The sequence below is a fragment of the Pagrus pagrus genome (assembly GCF_965226575.1).
Source record: "Pagrus pagrus genome assembly, chromosome: 5".
Classification (NCBI taxonomy): Eukaryota; Metazoa; Chordata; class Actinopteri; order Spariformes; family Sparidae; genus Pagrus; species Pagrus pagrus.
The window spans coordinates 34,180,326-34,204,712 of NC_140189.1; the positions used below are offsets into that span (position 1 = coordinate 34,180,326).

Sequence of the window (24,387 nt, forward strand, 5' to 3'; positions counted from 1 at the left end):
CGGCTGCCAAAATATCGACCGCGCTGCTGCTTTTCATCCAACAGTCCTGGTTTTTAATTGGTAAGCGAGTGGAGAGAGATTGAGTTTGATGCCAGTGAACACCCAACATGTTTCATGACTCAAATGTCATTTCTATGAGGCGAATAATGTAGATCTGACTTTTAATCCTTGAAGAAGAAAAAAAAAGAAAAGAAAAGAAACATGCAGCAGATTCAATCTTTCAACACATTCATTCTCCAGAAGGGAAAAACCCAGACAGGACTCGCTGAGATGAAGCTTTTTTGCAGTGCGCGCCGCTGTCACGTCTCTCCTCGGCTCAGGAGGAGCGGTGTTCATCCATTGTTGCCTCCTATGAAACAGCCTACACACTCAGATGTAACACTGAGCGGTGCTTCAGGATTAAACATGGACAGGATGAACTGACGCGAGGCCCTCACATGATTGGCAGCTCTTTAGGGGATAAAAGCTTCTCACCAAACCTTAAATCACGACTCTTCAGTCTCTCATGAATCTCCAACACTTTATCAGGTTTTGTTATTTTAATCATTTCTCTGATCAAAAGAAACAAGACGCTGACTGTTCCGTGTGAAACAGGCAGAAAAAACCGCTTCTTAAGGTCGCTATTTTTTAATAGCCTCAGCTCGAACATTTCATTAGGCGGTTGCCAAGCGACTACTCCTCTCAACAGTCCCCTACACATAAATCAAACGCTTCTGATTGGTGCGCGCATCGGTCCAATCGATTTCATTACCATATAAAAGCTTCCTGCTCGGAGAGGCTCATTGCGCCCGACAGATCCCAGCGAGAGACCCTGTCGATGTGAGACATGCAGAGATCTCCGTCCACTGTGTGCTCAGGAAACATGATTAGATTGTGTCCTGCTGAAAAAACAGGAGACAGTTGTGAGACTTAAATATCTGTTGTCTTCTTTACTGTTCACATGGAGCTTCATCCAGCAGTTTCATCAGCTGACTTGTTTTAAATGTATCTCACATGGTCAAAAATGTATATGAAGCTCATCCCGAACAGACCTGCTGCATGTCTGCATGTGGTTTCTCTGTCCTAAGTGTGTGTTTAGTGTTACATGAAGGGTAATTTGATAAAAAGTAGATAGATTTGGTCCAAATCTTTGCAGACAGCTGCTTTTAAACACATAACTTTGTTATCTTAATCAGTTATGATAAAAAACTGGAGTAATCCTGACCTGATTGACTCAGGCTCAGTTACAGTGGCATGTATCTGATTACTTTAGTCTGATCTTTTTAAGTGATTTGATGCGACACATGCGCCAGAGAGGTCAGAGAGGGAAAACATCATGAAGTAAACACAGAAAGCAGCACAGAGCAGGTCAGAAATGTAAAGAAACATCACAAAAGTGTGTTTTAACATCTTGTTCTCAGGTTTGAGGAGTAATAGAATACATGTAATGGGATTATGTAATCAGGATACAAAAAAATGTAACTATTACGATAAAGTTAGAGAAAAACAGATGTAATTAGATTACAGGTACGTTCAGTAAAGAGGGGATTACTAACAGGATTACAGTTTTAAGATAGATGATATACTGTCTGTAACCACGCGCATGCGCACACATGACAACACGTCACGAGTCTCACAACATCACGTGAATACACACGAATACACACTCCTTATTAAGATATAAATAATCTGACTGACATTTATTTTTCTCTGGTCTTTATTTGCATATGTTCGGTATTTAGGCAATCCTAAAGTAACAGCAAGTAATCAAATTACATTACTCAATACTGTGATACTTGGATCACGTTCCGTCATGGATTGAACCTAAAGCAGAAACAATAGATTAAACACAGACAACAACATTGTAAATGTAGAGAAACATCAGAAAAGCCTGTTTTATTTTCCTCTTGTTAATTTATGACTCCTGGCTTCAGCTGATCCTCCTACATGTTGTTGTGAAGTCAGAGTCTGCTCCTGTAATCCCTGTCAGTGCTTTAAGATGATGTTTGGTCAAGCAGCGTCTTTAGTGTGCATGTCATCAGCTGAACGGAGACTCTTCACATGATGGTTCATGCTCAGTTCACATCCACTCAACAGCACAGCCTCGGCTCGGTTATTGTTGGGCTGACATTTAACCAGCAAATTACCAAAAACCTGCACACATACCGGCGACCCTGACTGGAGAATGAACTGTGTAAAGAAAATGATAAATGAATTTGATCCTCGATGTCGAGCTGAGTGAATGACCGTCGCACTGAGGTGGACAATAATCTGAGGGGTTTCTGCTCCATCAGCCCTCAGACTGCACACCTTTTCAGAATGTGTGTGCATGAACTCCACCTGCTCCTCTAAACGACTGCTTGTGTGGGAGTTAGAAGTAGAGGAGAGGGGGGCGAGGTGAGGTGAGGAGGTGGTGATGGGGGTCGCTATGAAGCCAGTAGATGGCAGTCTGCCTCACAACCCACCTCCACATGTAATTACAACAGATTAAAACCAGCACTCTGTCTTTCTGACTAAAGTACGTTTGAACAAAAGGCAGACGGCACGCGGCGGAGAATGAAAGGAGAAATATCAAAGCTGACATGGCATACTGAAAGCTAGAACATTATAACTGCAGCTTCTTGTAAGCTTTCTGCTGAGACTCCTCACACACACTCCATTACAGAGGAGCTGCTGCTGCTGCTGCTGTGAGCTTTCATTTTGGATCCGACGAAATCACATTTGTCTTGAATGTGGAGGGAAACATAAGGGAAATGTGTAACTAAATACAGTTTTATTGAAGTGGACAGGAAGTGACAGATTTGCATTTCGCCTGAAATATTGAAGGAGCAGATATTTTTATCAGCTGTGAACAGAAGCTGAGTCCTGAATCTCAATATTGTTTGAGTCCTGACCAAACTGTGTCTGAGCCACAAAGTCCTGGAGACATTGAAGTTGACACAAAATGCTCATTTATACTTTTTATTATCTGTAATTTTCTGATATATATCATAACTTAATTCATTGTAAGCTTAATTGGTCCAATAAAGTATATTAAACATTTATTTCCTTGCAAGAAATGAGACACAGAACATATGGATCTGCACTCCACGGATGTATTACACTCGGGTTGTACTTGGCCTGTGCTACAGCATACTCCATCAATGCAGTGTGTCAGAGACAGTGGGAGGGAGGATGATACATTCCTCCATCAATAACAGTTCATCTGGACAGGCCTGCATCTGCTGCCAAGACCCGGGGAGTCATTGTGACTGTGTGTGCAGTTATATTGGTGAGCCGTCCACCCGGAGCAATACATTTCAAAGATTCCTCTTCAAAGTTACGAACATAGAGCCGCCTCTGAGAACCCCACATGGTTTTATGGCGAATGCACCAAGAAACACTTCAGTGCTGTTAAAAATATCAGTGCATGTTGAGTTTTTAGGTCATCTTGTTGTTTGGTTTTTAAACAACGTCCTGACTAATATTTTATTAGTTTAGAATTTTGGGTTGCCAGGTTATGTCTATCAACAAGTTTCCTGGGAAGGTCACCAGGGAGGTTACTGGGGAAATGATTATGGGCGACACTGCACGGCACCATAAGCAACAAAGTCTCATAATAACCAACACACGGGCGGCACTTTTAAGCAGCGGGGGATAAGCAGTAATGATATAGTTTGTAGTGTCCTGTTACTATGGAAAACACTTGTTCTGGTTAAGTGATTGGATGTGCCAGAAGTCACGCCCATAATTCACGCAAGGTATCATTTGCACCAGGAATCAGGTGGAGAGTGAATTAACAAACGGGTTGAATTGATATTAATTATGTGGCAGAGCTCACAGGCCAAGTGGACTGGTAGATGAAAGCTTCCACTGGCCAAGAAATATTTGGATAAAATGCATATTAAGAATGACTTTATTATTTATTTGTTAAAAATGCTGCAGTAAAACAACTTCATCATCGTCACAGGAGACCTGTGGAGAAGAATCTGGTGGTTTTAGTTTGTGGACAGTTTAGTTTGTTTTTTAAAATTGTGCCTATGTAAAAAAAAATAATGGGATATTGTTCCCATAACGGTTTAGATTTCTGAGTTTATGAGGTGCACCTGAATGCACCATGAAGCCCCGACCCTGTCTATGAATGATTTGTTTAGCATCACTGAATGAATTAGATGCAGCACATTCTGTATATGTTGAAAATGTTTCTTGTGGACAACATGCTGATACCGACATCATGGCTCATACTGGGATATTTCCCCGCACAGATACACTGATGATTAAAGGAACATTCCACCAATTCGCACATAGGTCAGTTTACTTGTCATGAGGAGTCAAATTCAGCCTGTGAAAACAGTTGTCGGACGTCTTCTGTGGCATTCATTAAGACTACAAGGCTACTCAGGCAATCAAGATACATCAGCCGGCGCTGCTTTGATTTAGACTCTTCTTGTTTAAATGTGTCTTTTGGAAGTCTCTCAGCTAAACAAGAGCTTTACTAAATATCTTGAGAACAGCTTCAGTGGGAAATATTTCAGCCGTGTAAACCATCAGTAGAAAACATTAGGATTTAGTTTCAGGCAAGGGGGTCACAAAATGTGATGTGAGATAATTACCAGTGTGGAAAACAAGAAAATTCTGCGAAACAAACTGATACTTGTTCTTCTTTGCTTTTATCAAGTGAAATACTGACCTCACATTAACCTTTAAATTATTCAAATCAAACTGAGAAGGGAGCGACACTGTACGATTGAACTGCCTCATAGACACACACCCTATGACGAGGGGTCACAAGTAGACATGCTATGTATTAAGGGGTCACAAGCATAAATGTCTGGGAACCTCTCTGAAGCCTAAATTATGCATGAATGTGCAATAATCAGTCTCCAGAATGCAGAACAGCCACAGCTTGCACATTTGTCATCAGTGGTGCAAAATCTGACACCTCCTCTGACAACTGTTGTGCTACTTGAAGGACTGAGACGTTCATCACAGCGTCACCTCCCTCAACTCAAATGTTTTTCAACTGGGAAAGTAGCAGGGATGGACTTCTCCTTTAATACAGTGAAAATGTTGTTCACCTGACTATGTGCATGTGTCTGAGTATTAGCCTGCCACATTTAACTTTATATTCTGCTATATGCTCCCGTGCTTTTATCCCTGACGCCCACCTCTTTCAAAGCAAACCACTCTTCCTCCTCCTGGGAGCAGCAGAGCAGTTTGAGGTCACTGACAGCCGGCCGGCGATTTAACACTTCAAAGTTCTAGTTTGTCATGGTTGAATCGCGTCATACTGCAATTTCATGCATCTACATGCGCATGGTATCTCAGGGACGTACACATTCAGGGACCTCGCTGTATGATCAAAAGCCTAAACCGACCATATATGCGCAGCGGAGCATTGGTTATAGCCAATTTATTGTTCACACTTAATTAAGCGCATTCTCCTCCATTTTCAGAGGGAGCTGTGAAATATTAAATAGGCCTGGGAGCTGGCCGGTCAGAAAATGAGGCTAAAGAACCCTCTGTGGATCTTCGCTTGCCCTGAATACAGCCAAGAACCGAGCCTTTATCACTCTGTCCTTAAAAAACAGAAGACTGCGATAGCATCAGTTACGACATGAATCAAAGGCTCTCAGCTGGAAGTCGACTCCTGTCTCACATCCAATGACTCAGTTTTCTCAGCGCCTCCGAGGCAGGTGGCTTCAATGCATTTTTTGCCCTGAGCTTGGCAGGAAGTAAACTTTTTTGTCCTCCATCCAAGTGCCTGGTGCATCTCATAATTCACCGGCTACACAGACTTCATGTTTAAGCAGAAAATGATGATTTATTTAGTAGACAGACTGATGAGACACAGCTGAGCTTCACAGAGTCTGACTGGTGGCACTTTGGGTTAGTGGCTCAGATTGGACGCCAACCCAAAGCATCAGTATTTGTCAACCTGGGATGTAACTCAGTTATTAACTATCTGTTCTGCTTCTCCAGTTGCTTTAGTAGTTACACTGTGCTGCTGAAGGGAGGCACCGGGGTCGATGGATCATTTTAAAGACATGTTTCAAACTAACCATCAACGACACAATCGAAAAGATAATCTAAACTATTGCATGTTGATTTTCTTACAAAATATACTGTATATACATATGTATGTATACATAAACTCAAATACTGTACCTGAGTACAGTTCTGGGGTACTTGTACTATACTTGAGTATTTCCATTTGCTGAAACTTCATACTGCTACTCCACTACAGTTCAGAGGCAGATACTGTACTTTTTCACTGCACTACATTTCTTTGTCAACTTTAGTTTCTAGTTGCTTTGCAGATGTATTTTAATAATACAAAATAAAATCAACAAATACATGATGATGTTCAGTTTAAGATGGAACTTAATTGATCGCAGAGGGAAAATTAACAAACCACCCAGCCGATACATTATATAAAGTAGCTAAACCATCAGTATGCATCAATATTTATGAGCCAGTAACATAATATATATTATTCTGCATAATAAATCATTTTACTTTTGTTACTTCAACTTAAGTACAAGATCTGAGTCCTTCTGTCACCTCAGGAAAAACGTTTTTTCAGTTGTCATTACATAACTCACTTCATCTGCAGCAGAAGACCGTGACATGTCGTCTAAAGCCGAGCGTGGACCAAATATTTTGCTTGTAGAGGATTAGGTTTCATTTGATCATTTATTAATTCATTCATTCGCAGTAGCAAATTTAAAAAATATCTTGGTCTGAAGCAGCAGGACTCTGTATCTCTGCACCAGTGCCACAAAAGATGTATGTCTTTGTTTGGCAAATAAAGATCCACAGATTGTCTCCTCAGAGCACAGATCCTTATCCTAAAAAGATGTAACCGAGGCTTTATCCTTGGTCCTCTATCTTGATGTCCCCTCCCATATCTTTCTGATAAATAAAAACAGGTCTTTCATTCTCCTGCAGCCTTTGATCGAGCTCTAAAAGCTTGGACAGCGACAACAGCATCAAAGTCAACAACGCCGTTTACCCTCACTCTTTCAATATGTGAATAAGTCAGGTTTCAGATACGGCTGTCGCTGTGGCAGAAGACACATCCATCATAAGAGTCGGCCGATGTGTCATGGAGATGCAGGGTATCTCGAATGATTACAGATCAGCTGTCATCGGTTCATCACTGATACGACGGAGAACAACATTTCATAACTGCATGAAACCAAAAACAGATGTTTACAACTTTTACCTTATTCAGGCTTCAGCTTAGAAAACACCAATTAAAAACTGTTAAACCAAGGTTATCTGACAGAGATAAAGTCTTAGAAAGTAAATAAACACTTCTTCTTCACTCCTTTTTCAAAACCTGCTGCCTACATCAAGTTATTAGCTTACATGCAGACATGAAGACCTGTAAACAGACTTTAGTGTGTAAAATTGGTGGCGTTACCCTTTAAAGTTTAACTAAACATTTGTAGCTAACTTGAAGTTTACTCGTCTGATAATCAGAAGAATTTTCTTTAAAGCACAGAGTAACCTTTCCTGCTGAAGGAGGATGCTCATTAGCATGCACAGAGGAGAATCTGTCCTTCCCATCATCGTGGTGATTAAGGTTTGATCCGGTTGCCTTGTCTGGTCTTATAGGGTGTTCTTGTCAAACTTATTAGGAGTTGAGAGTGTGTGTGTGTGTGTGTGTGTGTGTGTGTGTGTGTGTGTGTGTGTGTGTGTGTGTGTGTGTGTGTGTGTGTGTGTGTGTGTGTGTGTGTGTGTGTGTGTGTGTGTGTGTGTGTGTGCAAAGAGAGAGAGAGAAAGATAAAGAAATGGGGAATGATGAATAAAAAGGACGGACGGAGACAGAATGACTTCAGAGTGTGATAAGCGGAGCACGAGTGCAGTGAACAGGCAGACTCTCCGTTGTTATAATGTTATGTCTCGCTGAGCAAAATGTAAATGTAATGTAAATGTAAAAGGCGGATGTCTTTAGGCCGGCTGTGTCCTTTAAAAAGAGCAGGATGACTCAGGCTAAAGGTGGAAAAAAAACACTTTAAGTGGCTGTTTGTTGACGGCAGAGAAGCTTTTAGCGTCCTGTGTAACACAATAATTAAGATTTATTCCATTTATGCTTAATTCACCTTATGTTTGTATCTAAAAAGGTACTGGGATAGGGTGCAGGGACGACTGACTAATTGTAATTAAGAAACATAATCCATCCTCTTTCTCATTCTGCGTAACGTTGACTCACGTCAGCTGTTCCTTCACCTGCTGAACCTTTCTTTAAATGAAAGGTTTCTATAAAACCTACAGTGTCGCGCCTCCCAGCGACCCAATAAATCAACATGGAGGCCTGATGAATACGTTTCCCTGCAGGTCTGCTCTTTTAACGAGAGACCACTTTGTCCACTTCATTCAGAGCTTTGATCCGCTCCAGACGTTTCTTTATGTTGTCAGCAGCGCTGTAACGTAGCGTCTGTTCTGCAGACAGTGCTGTTGTTCCCTGATGCTCCGCCTGCTTAAACAAAAGCTCTCATCTGGACTGTAGCCAACGCATCTCACAGCTGTTGGCTTGTCAGGTGGATTTTCTACAATTCTGCAGAATTATTTTTTTGATTCATCAAAAAGTGCGTGCTTCGAAACAGATATCACACTTTCCGTGTTCCGTACTCATAGAGAACATTCAAAGAAAAGAGAAAGAAAGAAAAACTTTTGATGCTTTATTAATGTGAACGTGGTTATTGTGTTCTGACATTTTGTAATCTGTAAATTTCCCAGACTCACATTTTTAGTTACAGTTACAGATTTCCTACATTTCCCAGAATAACTCAACATTCGTCATAAAACGAATTGTTCGAATTCAGCTGTTAGACATGAATCTGGGAGGAGAAAGTGACGGCAACTCCAAATGTAAAAATGTTAAATGTTAAAAGGGGAAAAAAACTGTATTGCCAGCCTTGTGACTGCTTTGCATTCTGGTCTATTGAGGCTGAACTGCAGTCTGTGTCTTTGTACATAATAATGAAAGTTAATGAGTTCATATATTAACTGCTTTCACAAAACGACTTAACATCTCTTTGTTACATAAGCAGACGTGGAGGAAATACTCCAATCTTTTACTCGAGTAAGTCAGTAATATTACCACAAAGTACTCGGTTACAAGCAGAAATCATGTGGAGCTCACTTTAATAACTTTGTTTAATGCTAGGTAGCGTGTGATTTTCCCTTTGAGGCAATTAAGTTTGATCTGTTTGATGCTATCATCATTTATTCATTGATCACTGTATAAATAATCTATATCTTTAAAGTGACAAATAACTTAAAATATCTAATAAATGTAGTGAAGTGAAAATACAACATTCCCCCTAACACTAAATAGAACAGTAGATTTGTAAAGTAGCATACAATGGAAATACTCAAGTAAAGTAAAAGTACCACAAAATTCTACTAGTAAATTAACATAATTTGCAATATACAGTTTATAATATAGTCTCCACTATCAGTTAAAGTTAACAAGATAAAAGTCAAAATGATCTGCACACTGAATCTCTCTTTACACTTAAATCTCTGTGTTTAACCTGACTGCAGGACGATCTTCCTCGTGTGGACAGTGACGCTGAAGTTAAAAAGCTGTTTATTCTCATCACAGATGAGTGATTGAAGTCAGTGTTTAAGAGTGAGCTCTCACAGGGGGAGCTGATTGGGTCTTCAGCCCGTCCTGCTCCCCCGCTGCCGGGCTCTGTGATGATGTTTGTCCCCATGAAAGGATCCGTGGGTGTTTCACCATGTGACATCCTGTCAGGCCACCGTCTGCGGGCAGCGTCTTTGATGTGCCCGGTCTCAGGGGTCAGTGTGGGATGGATTCAGTGGAATCTACAGGAAGTCCAGGGAATGGAAACAGGATGGTTTTCTGTTGTTTTGCGTTGCTTTGCAGTGAATGTCTCATTGTGTCTTTGTGTTGGGACGGTGTGTGTGGGGGTGTTTTTATGTCCTCTTGTGTTTGTTTGTTCTGGTTTTGGCTTGATCTAATACCCCGCTGCTCTGCTCAGAGATAAGAGGGGAAAAAAGCAAAGAGAACAGTCCGTCTCCAACTCGCAAGGTTACCGTTAAAGCAAATCAGAATAAGACAAAAGGGAACCAGAGGAGCGAAGGTGGCAGAGATGATTCCAACACAAAACAATGTTTTGGTTTTTTCCACCAAAAATAAGATTAGAGAAGCGTTTCAGCAGCTGCAGGTGACGAGTGCAAGAGGATGCCCTGAAACGACACAACTCCATTTTCTGTTTCAGATCTGTTCCGTTTTCTATGAAGGCGACGTTTAACGGATATTTTTGGGTTTGATCTCGCTGAACCTTTTTCTGAGTATTAGGCAGAATAACAGCATTGTAATAACACTGATTTACTATGTGTAGACAGAGAACTGCCTACTAGCTGTGTCCTTCATATCTACAAGCAGGGACACACCTGACTGCTCAGTTTAGAAGTTGAATGGAATGATCTTTACTTTAATTTTATAAAACCATAAAAGCTGGTGACAGCATGTTCTGTAAGTTATATAGTGCAACAGTGAAAGAAATGTGGCTGTTTATGCAGGTTTCAGTGCTGCGAGCACCACAAATGAAATTACATTCACTTCCATTGTACTGGCTCTTCACCGTAAACGATCATTAAATGTTTAAGTTTTGAGCCAAAATCAAACTTGACCTCGTGGTCGAAACACGTTGACTTTATTAATGACCATAATAAAGGCTTATAAATATTTACTTCTTCTTTTGATACGTTTTCTTACCTCGTTTTCCAAAAGTACCTGACACAATTGTTTTTCAGAACAACCGGATTCTCCCTTTTTCAAAACCTCAAGTTTGAAATGAGCTGAACAAGGTTTGGCCGACCTTTTATCTTTTGTTGTGATAATTTACTTTTCTTCTTCAGAAAACCTTGAATCTGAGCTCTAGAAACTAAAAATTCTGTATTTCAAAAATTGTTGACTTTTTGACACTCAGACTCGTCATGAATCATCAAACTTTTTTTTCTAAAACTCCAAAATTCAAGTTTCTGAAGAAGAAAAGTAAATCATATCTTCCAAACCTTGAGAGTTTGACTTAAAACTTAAAAATGCACATATGTCTCGATACAACTACAGTTGAGTGAGAAACTGTTAGTGGGTAAACTGACGCGTTAAAGGGGCATTTAGTAGTTACTGATCTTTCTGGACCACGACTGGTATTAGTGGTCTTCAGCAGAAATGACTGTAATGCTGAGAGGAAAACATTTGATCCCAGGTTTTCTGTGAGGGCAACTGAATCATGTCAACAATGTGATGCAGTGCTTTGTGTTCACAGATATCATATAAAAATAACTGAATACAGCGTCTCAGCAGCGTCACACACAATTCCCAACAGTAAATTCGATTCAGAAAGGGACCCACCACAAGGACAGCCAAGTTTGTAATAGGTGCCAGGACAAAGCCATTAAATGGACAATGACATGGACAATTAGGAGTCGATAAGAAAACAAATAGGAGTGAAACATGATGAGGCGGAGAGAGAGAGAGACTCCGTCCACTGGCGGCTCCACGAAAAGCTGGGTCAGCACCCGGGCCCGCTGGCAGGTGAGATCAGTGTGTGTGACAGGTCTGAAAGAAAGGGCAAACAAACAGACAAGTGCACACACACACACACACACACACACACACACACACACACACACACACACACACACACTCACTCAGAGACGATACGGACTCAGGCAGCAGACAGGCAGAGGGTGTAATGATGCAGCAGGCAAGAGGCAACTCCAACTGTCTTCTCCTGTTTCAACAACACTAAAGTTAGACTGTTGCTCCTGAAGTGGACAACAGAATGGTTGCTCATGTACAGGCAGGCCGGGTGAGAAACATGTTGGTGTTGTGTATAATGTAGCAGTCGAGTCCAACTCAGACATTTTCAAAATGGCACAATCTGAAGAGAAGGCCTCACATCTCGTAGCAGCTCCACATCCCCCCTGCTGTGATAAAACGGCAGGAGAAACACTGGGAAAAGGGGGCAGCTGCATAAATTATCTGACATTTTCTGATTTCACCATTTATTTTTTTTGCCGGAAGGAAATCAGAGTAATAGCTTTACATCCAATAAATACACCCGAATGCTGACCTTTTATTCTCTCTGAGCTGTGAGTATAAATTCATAAGAAAGGCACATTTCAGATTTGTATCATCGTGTTTCTGCTCAGTTGAATGGACGGCTCTTCTACAAATGTAGTTCATGAAAATTAAATAGAAAGTTAAATAACATCTGAGAGTCTACAGCCGGGATAGCAGCTCTGTGAGTCTGTGAATGCTAAATGAGCATGTTCCCATGTTTAACATTTGTCTGTAAAATAAAATAAAAAGGTTACGACATCGCCCTGCTCATGGTCTGGTCAGGTTTAGCCGAAAAAAATACTAAGTTACGAGTTAGGTAAAGTTCTTGATTTGGCTTGAGTGGTTCTGGTGCCACATACATGACGGGAAAAAACTGGACCTCTTGTTCATTGTTTAATTTGTTAGGCGTGAACTTCCGGACGTCTCTTTGTCTCTCCCAGCCTCTGCTTTCTGTTTCCTCTGTTTCTGCTGTTCTGCGCCAGTCTCCTCATCTTTAACCTTTGGGCCAGGTGGTTGGTCCCACCCGTCGAACCACACCATTGGTCCCTCGTGCCATTCTCAGAAACCCAATTGGTGGTTGCCAGTGCCTGTAACAAAATCAAGCAGGACTCCAGGTGCAGGTTATCAGGCAATCAAGTGAGTTAAGGGGGAGTGGAGACACCAAGCAGTGACAAGTGCAGACAAACCAATCAGCACGCAACAATGTAAAATACTTAAAAACAGTCACTTCTGCCCTTTGACACTGTCACAGGTCAGTCACCTGCTGGACTGTCTGTACATAATTTTATGATACTCAATGCAATAGTTGTTGATATATTTCAGTCTGGACCAAAGTGTTGAACCGACTGACCAACACTGCGGCCCTGATAATTATATAGTATCTGATCCACGCTCAAATCCAATATAATGGATGTAAACTGTGATGAGTCATCACTTTGCAAACTTGTTGCAGATTCATTATCCAGACTTTACCTGTAACTCACACACATTAATCTTTACTTGCTCAATCAAGGGAAGTTTGACTGGACACAGTTAAGAATATAACTTACTCAGAGAAAAACCATCCGTAATCCTCAGGATGTCTTCGTGCATCACTGTCCTAATCACATTAAATACCTTAATACACTGCTATTTAGTTTTCAACCATGTGAAAAGATTACAGCTGAGCAAACATCAGTACGACATGGTCCAGTGTTCTGTCAACGTAACAAGTTTCTGTGCCTTCACAACAAAGCAGCCTGTGTTGGCCCGTCAAATTTGCATGAAAATCCCCCACGGTGAGGAAGACATCAAACCCATGAAGAGGACGACTGCTGCAACCTCCATCTTACTTTTTAATGCTTTCTTTATTGTTGAGAACCGAGGCCACTGGAAGGTCACAACTCTGTTTGCTTCCTTTTGAAGTACAAGTACTGCGTAATCTCCATCTTCCTCTCCGAGACTTTCTCTGGCACTAGTTCAGAGTCTGTAAGCTTTGACAAAGACACACTGTCAAAAGTGTTTTAAGCAGCCGAGGAAGCTGTGGATGAAAAATGTTGTTGTCGTCCTCTCAGTAGGATGTTTCATGCAAATAACAGTCAGTGTGCAACTCATCATCTCCTTTATGGCATTTAGAAATGTTTAATGATGTTGTGTCCTCTACTGTATAGTATACTATAAACTTATACTGAAGTATTTACCTAAACTACAGCGTTTGAAACAGGCCTCTATAAGAGACAGACTTTTATTTCTAATTTTTCCTGTTTTTCCTCTATTTGTTTGTGCTGCATGGCCGCGGCCCTGGCTAGTACACATTTAAGAAATACATGCTTTTATTTTCAGAGTTATGGTAAAAAATAATGTAAATCCACATGAATCTAATATAATGGCTCAAGAGAACACTTCTTTCTGATGGGCACGAGCTCTATTTTCAAATAACCACACAGACTCATCTCTGCTGTAGTTTCTACAAGTTACACGAACACCATTTTTACAACCACATCACCTCTGAAGTTATTCATCCAAGAACTGAACGGGAGCGATGGATAAATGGCTGTGTGATAGGTCAGGGACAGAGAGATGAACCAAAGGCCAATGAAGAGACAGTGAGTCAGGGGTCAAATGGAGATGGTGAGCTGATGAGAGGCCCGGGGTCATCTCGAACGACCCAGGGAGGTGATGATCATGAAGGTCGCAAGTTACTCAATGATGGGATCTCGTGGCTCCATCTTTCATCCCCTGTGGTTCCTGTAATGAGAGAGAACAGAGAACAGAAGGAAAAAACTGGTTTGGGGAGAGAACGAATGTGAGATAAACAAGAGAGAGAAGGGTTTGGGACAACTAATTAAGCTGCGACTTTTAAATATTTCAATTTGCTTCAGCTATGATATGAAAAGTAGCTTCAACAGGAGCCATCAGGATCATGTATATTGTCTCACTGCTTTCAGCTGATCCTCATTCATCCTCAGCAAACACCGAGTGTCTGGTTTCTATGGCAGCTGCTCCCTCAGATGCCGGATGAAGCTTGTGTTTTTATAGATGTAACTAATTTTGGTCTGGCAGGTCCCGAGATCATTAGAACAATAGAACAGCCGATCCAAAGTCTGCTTTGGTATTTCCACTAAAGGTCAGTGGACGTACGATATGTTTTATTACAGGAGGCAGATGAAATGCGAACAAAGAGGCCGTGTGTGATGTATGTGCCGACTGCGTAGAATCAATACGGCTGAAGATTTCTGTATTGTGCTTATTGGGAAGGATCGGTGTGCCGCTGCACAGAAACACAGCACAGTGCTTCTCTTTCTCAGATCTAACATGTGAGAACGGAACTAAGTCTGTGTTTTTGCGATAGGAAATATAATCAAACGCTGCATAATTTACTGTGAGCATTGCTTACAGACTGCCACTAGTTGGAATATTATATGATCTTTTTGGAAGAATAGATGTCAACAAAGATTTGAGTATCACAATTGTGTTTCTTTAAAATATAAACTGTTTATAATTCAAAGGCAGTGGGGTTTTCTTGGCTTCATTAGAAGGTATTAGCTAGCTGCTGTTATTTACACTATCATAAACCATGCCACAAATTATGCCGCTGTTAGATTAAAAGGGTCTAATTGCACTTCCATAAATTCAGCGGGCTTGCAAAAGACAGATTTAAAACAGAGTGGTTCTCAATCGTCTGGAGGGAACTTTACCTCCTCTGTGGTGACAGGAAATGTGCCAGTCCAGCTTGTTTCTGTCGCGTTTATGTTTATAAAAATGGACTCAATCACAAGACACAGAGGCGAGCAGGCATGTAGAAGAACAGAACGCAGGCTTAAATGCTGATAACCACTGTCCAACATCCAAGCAGCAAAAGAGCAGGCAACGGAAAATACCAAAGTAATACAACAACTAAGGACAAGCCAGAAAAACATGGGAAATAAAACAGGAACCAAAACCATGACAGCTCCAACAGATGCATCCCAATCATAAAGTATTTAGAAACCCAGAGATGCAACATTAGGAGAGGAAAACCAGAAATGAGGGTAAAGGACCAGACGGTCACTTATATTTGCACATCTTGCATTGACAATGATAAACTCGGCGCTTTATGTGTTGATGATCACCGACCCTAAAATGTGGGTTATTTACAATGTGACAATGTTGACGTTGTTAAGTTATTAATATAAGTTTTAATTGTTAAGACTTTTAATGTTATTCATATTTTAAAAAATTCTACTCGTGCCAAAACTGGAAATAATAGTTCAATTAAATAGCAATAATGATAATGGAAACCAACAGACTCTAGACTCGCCACTGTAGAAAGCACATTTTAAAAAGCAAAGACCAAAGAGCTGTACAATTAAAAATAGCAATAATCATAAAAACAAACAAAAACACAAAGAGAAAAGGACAATAAATGGAAAAGCAATCTCATAATGAGCTAAAAGTGAGGGAATAAGATAACAGCAGCTGACCAGAGTGCTGCAGAATCGCTAAACAGCAAAAACCATTAAAAAAACCCAGCACAGTAAAAACACAAAGACCAGGACAATAACACAGAGAGGCAATTCCCATTAACACCAAAGGATTCAAATATGTTTTAAGATCTTTAAACAGGCGGTATCGTGGCCTGCCCGACATGCAGAGGCACATTTTTTCTCATTTGGGAGGCTACAACTGCAAAGGCAGGATCTCCTCTGTGCTTCAGCCTTGTTCTTGGGATGACCAGAAGATGGTTGCAATAGTTAATTTCCACATTTGGAGCAAAATAAAAACAATTTTCTTTTGATAACTCCAAACGTCAGTGTGTATAGGAGAGGTCTGAGGGCACCTCTGCAACAGCTTGAGACAAAATGAATCTAGGAAGATTTATGGCTCTTTGATACCTGCGTTCAGGAGCATTGCTGAGGTCAAGGTCCAGGTCTGGTCTGGATCCTGCATCAATGCAACCTGATGGTATCGTTTTGTTCCAGAGTAAACTGGAAAAGACTGGAAGGAGGAGATAACCCCGGTGACATCATATGGCTTTATTTCCTTTAGTCTTGAAAAATCTCCTCCAGAGCAACAGAATCACACAACTGTTATCACTGATCATCACTAATAAACTGACTTTAAAATCAGTGGAGCTGTTTTCATGTTATTTATGGTACCGATTCCAAATTGACAGGAGAAATGCTGGTGCAGCTCGTTGTTAGTTAGTAGTAGGTGATGTAGCTTTAGTCAGCAGTCCATCCTAGTCAATAACAGGCGTGGATGAGCTGTTCGGGCAGCCTCCAGCCCCCCACCCTCTGCCCCTCAAGCATTCAGAAGTCAGAGCAACAAAAGGCAGAGCTGAAACGACGATAGGGAAATTGGGGGCGCTGTACAACGATCGAGTGCTCAGCATAGAGAGCATTCATCAGACTGTGTTCTTGTGAAACCTCCATCCTCCATCCACGGCCCCGTCAGAAAGCCTTCAGGAAACAGGTCAGTGAACAAAAGGAGAAAGCGAGAAAGAGACAGGGAGGGATAGGATGGGAGATGGGAGGAGGAGGAGGGGTCAGAAGTTGATAAGAACTGAGCGGTACTGTTCTTCTCGAAACCAGCTGCCGGAAGAGCTGCTCCGAGGCAGACAAAAACACTTCCCAGTGGGGCTCGCCGGCCCACAGTGACACCTCCCACAAGTCTTCCTATCGGCCACTCGAGCACGTGACTGAGAGCTGGCAACAGAGTTTCATAATGACAAGATTTTTTAGAAGTTTGATTTCCGAAACATTTCAAACTATTTTCACATGAAGTATTTATGTTAATTCTGATAAATATAATCCATGTGGTTGATTCCCTGACATTTAAAGCCTCGACACTGCTGTACATGAGATGAGATGAATATTTTCTGCAGAGTAGAGAGGGAACATGGCTGAAATATGTTACCCTGGCAACAGTCTTCGGAGGGAGAGAAACCAGATCATGCTTTATGGGCTGCAGACAAAGCTGTTCGAAGTTACAAAACGCTGCCTACGCACCACGAATTTCATCTTTCATTGGTTATTGATAAACATTTTGCTTTCCTGAAGTGTTGCATGTTCCAGCATGTTGAAGCACATTGTTTCTTTTATAATCCTTTAACCTAAAGAAGTCCTTTGGGAATGGTGAGAATAGGAATTCAGCTGAGGGCTAAACAGCATATTAATTTAGATCTGAAGAAAAGATGAAAGTCTCAAAAATTATTCTTGTGTCAGAGCCTCGAGTGAGAGACATCTCTGAACATTTTCTATTCCTGAGGTTTAATGATAGGGAAGCAAATACCTAATAAAGAAGGAGTCTGATATTACACGAGCGTTTAGGAAGACAGAAATGATTTGGGTTTCTTTGAGTTGTCCTTGCTTCACCTGCAGCAATGGAAGACCGACAGGAGGCCTCTGTAAGACGCTAAAAGCGTGGAGATCACCCGGGGGAGCTAAAACATGATTTTTTTAAATGCTTGAAATGTGTCTGCAGCCGAGGATGAAGCGGAAAAATAAACATTTTATATTTAATAGGGAAGTCTTGCAATTCTGGGTATTTTTACAGTCCACATTAGTTTTGCTGTGAGCAGTTCTCATGCAAACGTTGAGCTTCAGAGCTGCTGGTGAGGAGATTTTGTTATGTTTGGACAGAACTGGTCTTTATGCTAAATTAAAGGGTAACGCCACCAATTCTACTCAAATCCAGGAGTTTACAGGTCGTGGGGAGCACTGCTGCATTTGTGAGAAAGTACTACAAAGAGCCTGCATTACCCACAATGCAAATTAATTACTGAGTGACATCATTGGAGGCAGTTTATCAGATTACATGCAGCTTCTTCTGGAGCCACAAAATGTATCATACTACTATTTTAACTCATTCACAAGTACTCCCAAGACCTGTAAACACACTTTAATGTGTAAAATTGGTGTACTTACCCTTTAAGCCAACCAGCTGCAGGCTGCAGATACATACTTAGCATGCAGACATGAAAGTGAGATCAATATTGTTATTTAACTCTCAGCATTAAGTGTTTTGGCTTTTGTTTACCAGGAAATAACATTCATGAATAACAAATGAAATACTTTGCAATCAACAAATACATTAAGTCAGAAACATAACGCCAGTTTCTTAGAAATTAATGTAATTTCTATGAGACAAGGTAGAATATTTTGCTCTTGCATTTGTAATAATGCAACAAGTCTTAAGAAGGCTGGAGATGTTGGTTGGGTATTAAAAGGATGTGAAGAGGCTTTGAGACCGAGGACTGTGGCTCTCTCCTCCTGTTTCATAGCAACAGTCAACATGTTGTTTTCCTGAACGATGGACGTCCACACCAGAACAAAAACTATTAATAAATAGTTTTCATACCATAACTACGACTGTGGCAAACAATATCTTTGAGATCTGAGCGATTTGATGAATAATTAGTTTTTAAAGATGGCAGCTCTTGTACAGAGTGTTGGATTCTCCTAACTCCTCTCATCTTTGGAGAGTTTGTGAACCCATATCCTCGTGCAACCTACAGCAGTAACAGGTCAAGAACCATCTTCCTACAGTAAGCTGCCGACATGTCATCGTTCATAACTGTGGATACTCATATCGATATCATTATAGTTATCATGGACGGCCCTTTAACCAAAGAGGATTTAGTTACCTGAACCATTCTTTAAACAGTGTGTAGCAGTGTAGTTGTGTTTGGACCGGTCATACGGGTCACTTTGGAAAGGCGCTGACAAACCACCTACTTTGTCTAATTTGCTGGAGACATACAAGGTCAGACTGTAGGCACGCAGCAACTATATCAGTGACAAATGTGCTCAGGTCGCTCTGACAGAAGGTGTGGTGGCTTTAAGCGGCCTCGCCAACGGGCCACAGATCAGTTTTACATAAAATCCCCAAAGTCTCGAGGCCTTTTCTGTGTGGTGAGAACAGAAGTGTCGAGGAGGGTGAGACATCCAACAGTCAGTTCTGTTAGCTGTGACTGGACTGCTGATGATCATCACCACAGTGACGTGTGTGTGTGTGTGTGTGTGTGTGTGTGTGTGTGTGTGTGTGTGTGTGTGTGTGTGTGTGTGTGTGTTAAACTGATTCATCATTTTGCTGATGCACTGGGCCTCTGTTGGTCCTCTATTAAATATCACATAGATGTTGTCCACTGCTGGTTTAATGAACGTCCTTTTTTCAATAAAATGTGACTCTGGCACTAAATTAAAGGACTAATTCATGCCAAGGTTCTCAACAGCATCAAGTCGCTCTGTATAAAAGTTGATTCAGGTGGTTTTAAATATGATTTTGAAAACATTGCTAATGTCTTACAAAGATTATGACAACTGTGAACTTTAAGCATATTAAAAATAATGACTTTTGTCCATTTTATTCTCATCAGACCTCGGTGTACACATCTGTAAGTGTTGGGTCTCATTAGTGATGATTAGACTAAATTAATTTTCCACAAAAAAAAATATAAAAAAATTAATTAAATAAATACCAGTAGCTGTCATCCTTTCAAGAAGTACTTTACTGATGTTGGTGTGTTAGATGTGAGCTGAGTTTGGGTGCTTTATTAGCCAATTAGTTAATTTATGCAGGTTTTATCTTTGATCAGTGACGGAGCAGTGGTGTAAACAGTGGTGGAGTGGTGGAGATGCCTTCAGTGCCATGGTGGTGAAAACGAGGTCAGCTAATTGGGACGGCTAAATATATTTCACAGGGTGCACCTTCTCCTTGGAAGGTGACGCAGTGCCAGAGTCACTGCTGCGACAAATTTAACACACTGCTGATAATGAGGTGATCAGGACCTTCTGATGACCACACAGTGTCTGATGAGTGCTTTTATATATATATATATATATATATATATATATATATATATATATATATATATATATATTTGTTTTCCATGTGGAAGTTTGAGTACACGTTTGTTGATGCAGTTTAATCTCATTATGTTGGATTTAGAAAATTCACATTTTTAACCTCGTACAGCTGCTTCTGATAGACCAATCAAATAAAAGATTTTTTGTGCATGTGAATGTGAATGTGAAGGTTGAGCGTACGTCCTTCCTCAGGGCACACGACGCATGAATGAACCTCACTCACAACCCCCACTGTGACTCACCTGAGTTTCACCTGTGAGTGTCGAGTCAGTGAAACCAGCCCCGCATGCAGCCAGCGCAAGTGCATAAAACACATGCACAGCTTGGATATATATTTAAAAAATACAATATTTCTAATGATATTTTAAATGCAGCTGAATAAATCTGGAACATCCAGTAATATGCATCATGGCTGTCTGCTCTGCTTCTACATGTGCAGATTTCTCTTAGGAATTCATCTTATGTCGTTCATTGTCTTCAACACAAAGCTCAATGCTATTGACTTCACTGGTTCACAGAAGACCCATTAAAAACATCCAAGAGGAGTTTTGACACCAACCAGCTCACACAGCTGAACACAGACAAACCAGACACACATGCACATGTGCACGTACAGTTTCTATTCACTGTGCACTATTGTCTGAAACTACAATGTTCGGATTACAAGTCCCCAAGTCCTCAGTGTGTTTATCTCACTTGAACATTCCCAGATTAAGTGAGAACTGCATTTTTTTTCTCATTTTATCTTTTCGAACAGAAAGATATGGAGGGAAAAGCGGGTCCAGACCGCAGCTTACAGACCCGGCAGTGAGCAACAACAAGATTTGTTTCAACATTTTGCTCGTGGTCCATAATTAGAGTGACCTCATCAACACGGTTAAGAAAAAGATTTACCCAGTCACTTCTTTTCCTCTGTGTTCAGAGGGGGATTTCTGCAGGCAAATGCTGCCTGGTTTCATTGAAAAGCAGTCAGATGTGACCGAGGCTTAATGGCTTTTTCAACAATCCTCACTGTTTCTGAAAGTTAATGTTTGTGGCTGGCTTTTCTTCCTTAATTAAACATTTCTCAGTTCCTCACAGAAGAGGCACACGTAGATCAACCCATCACAAACTTCTTGCACAAAATCCTCTCTGAGCGGTCGCTGCATGCAGAAACGGGCGGTGCACTGCTTCTGGATGTGAATCACCACACTTGGTAATAAAGTAACATGTTGTCAAACTGTTCGCTCTGGCATAAGCTGCTGCACAGTCGTGGGGATATCCAGTCGCTAAGCATGAGCTCAGAGAGTTTTAATCCTGGTCGAACTCAGCAAGCTCACCAGCAGAGAGGGTGTCAGCAGAGAAAGCCTCAGAAACTCGACAATGGAGAGAGTGACGCAGAGACAGGAGGAAACTCTACAGCTCTATTAGCTTCAGGGGGCGGCAGTGAGGAGCGCTACAACATATTTGTTCTCCTCTTCGATGCCATGATGAGATAGGAGTTTTGTTCCTCGTCTGAGAAACAAACGTGGGATTTGTCACGCAGTCCGTATCATTCTCGTGTTTCAAAACACAAAATGTGACATAAACATAAACAAAGATGATTTCATCAGCTATAGTAGATGAATGCAGTGATACAGGGGATGTGATGATGGAGAAGGAAGGATGAGGAGGAAAACATGAAACAAAGGATATGATCATGTTGTATCCTCTTGGTGAGAATTGGGCACAGAGTGTCATCAGTACTGTCCTCGCTTCATTTTTATAAGAAATTGTTACCAGCTGTGACAGAGTCATCTGGTAACGTGTTCACCTCGTGTGTGTGTGTGTGTGTGTGTGTGTGTGTGTGTGTGTGTGTGTGTGTGTGTGTGTGTGTGTGTGTGTGTGTGTGTGTGTGAAAATCTGTCGACATCATAAAACTTTATTCCTGAAACCGAATTTAAATGAAAAATTTTCAGCATAATTTTTAACTTCTTTCTTTCTGGCTTTGTTCCCTTCAGTCAGCTGTTACCCAGGAACATAAGTGCCATGAAATACATGTAACCTCAACTCTCCTCTGAGGAATGTTTCATCCTCTTCGCTGAATTGTACAAAATCATTTTCCCATCAGATGTTGGCAGTGAACGACGACACATTTTGGGTTCTATTAGCTCCGGTTAGACAAAAGTGAAATTAGATTAATGAGGCCTGATCTCTCTGCGGCCACAGCTCCGGCCAATGTCATCTGCTAAACAGATTAGGAACGCTGCCGCAGACTGATGGAGGTGATCGGACTGCTGTTAACGGTTTGTCTCCGATGACTGTGATGAACATTTAATTGCTCGAGTCAACGAATCTGTAAAGACTTTGGAAGCACATGAATACTGGCAGGCGATGAAAGCTGGCCTTGCCCCGGCTTATTTTGGCCCATTCTTGTTGAGCAGTGCATTTCTGAGGACTCTGAGGGGTAAGAGGCAGCAGGGGCTGTTGGGGTAACCTTAAGCTCAAAGAGCTTTTGATTATGGAGCGAATGCTTTCAGCACTCTGGACTAATTAGAAAATCTGAGGTTGAAGTATATGAATAACATACTTTCTGCATCACAAAATCTTGCTTGATGTCGTTGAGTGGAGCATTCGACCTACTCTTAACATTTTGGCTCACTCGCCAAGGGCTGGTTAACTTAGAAAATCACCTGCCAAGTATATATTAATCACTGATTAATTTGATAATTTTTCATTAAGGAGCAGCTTCAAGCCTGAACATGTCAGTGTTTCTTGTGGTTTAACTTCCTACGTTGCACCAGTGGTGCAGGAGTGTGCTCAACCGTTTACTGTGGAAACTGTTGCAAAGATGAGCTGAAACCGACCTGAAGCTGTCGCCTGAGAGCCACATTTTTTAGCAGGATTTTATTTTGATAATGTTTTGTCACTATCTTTGTCACTTTTCTCATTGAGTTGCTGGTTAAAGACGTATGTAATCTGAATTCCCATTTCAATTATTTTCTTTAAATAATCTCCTCCGTCTCCTTCCTCCTATCCTCCAGGACTGTCCTGATAATGTAACAATAATATAAATTAAGATTATGGCCACCATTTTAAGTTATTTCAAGTTTTTTTTTCTCCATTACTTCGGTACAGCAAATGACTCTTTATACCACAATACCCATGAGCCCTGGCTGCTGTTGCTATGGTGAATAGCTGTTGCTATGGAGAATAGACATGAATCAGAACTGTTGTGAATTCAGCTGCCTCGTCATTGTAGTGGGAGCAGACATCAAAATTAGTACCTTGCATGTGAAAGTGAGTTGATTTAAGGTGCATGTTATCAGTTTTCTAACAGCTGCAGACCATCAACATGTGACAGGATCAGAACCTTGATGCACAGAGAAATGCACTCGTTGGGAGTGGTAGTTGACTTCGTTCTTTTTCTTTATCAAAGAACCAGACATTTTCGGGTAAATTATCACAGTTTTTTGTCCATCCAAGCCTTTGCAGTGCTCCAACTATCAGCCACCTGCTGAACCACTGTTCTGTCTGAGCAGAAAATGACTTTTACTTCTGGAACCAAGTGTGCCTGGAATAATTTCATAACCCTCTTCGAGACAGGATGAATTAGTTTAGGTTTAATTTAAGTTCTTCACGGTCCAAGTGTGTCTGTCGCGTTCAGCAGGGACAACGTCTGAGAACAGACGAGGACTGAATCTCGCAGACTGCCTGATTCATTTACCAGAGACAAAGTTTAATGACCTGCTGTTAATTTCGACCCAAACTCCACAAATGAAGCTGCTCAGTGCCTAACGGTACAAGAAAGTGGCTGTTAAGAGTACTCACTGTGCAGGCGTGTGACAAAATTAAAGCAGGAATTGAACCTTTCCAGAGCATCCCCTCTTTAAATAAAGGCTGAAGAAAAGCTCCTACGTGACTGTGTTGAAAACATTCCCTCATTCCCATGTTGCTCAGACCACAGCAGTCTGTCTTTATGCAGCTCAGCATGAGTGCATCTCATCAATGATGGCTGCCACAGCCGGTACA

At 41.1% G+C, this 24,387-nt stretch overlaps 1 protein-coding gene across 4 annotated transcripts in view; it reads left to right on the forward strand.

Moving 5' to 3' along the window:
• gria2b (glutamate receptor, ionotropic, AMPA 2b) overlaps positions 1 to 24,387 on the forward strand; it is a 53,408-nt gene that overhangs the window by 905 nt on the left and 28,116 nt on the right. The window lies entirely within an intron of this gene.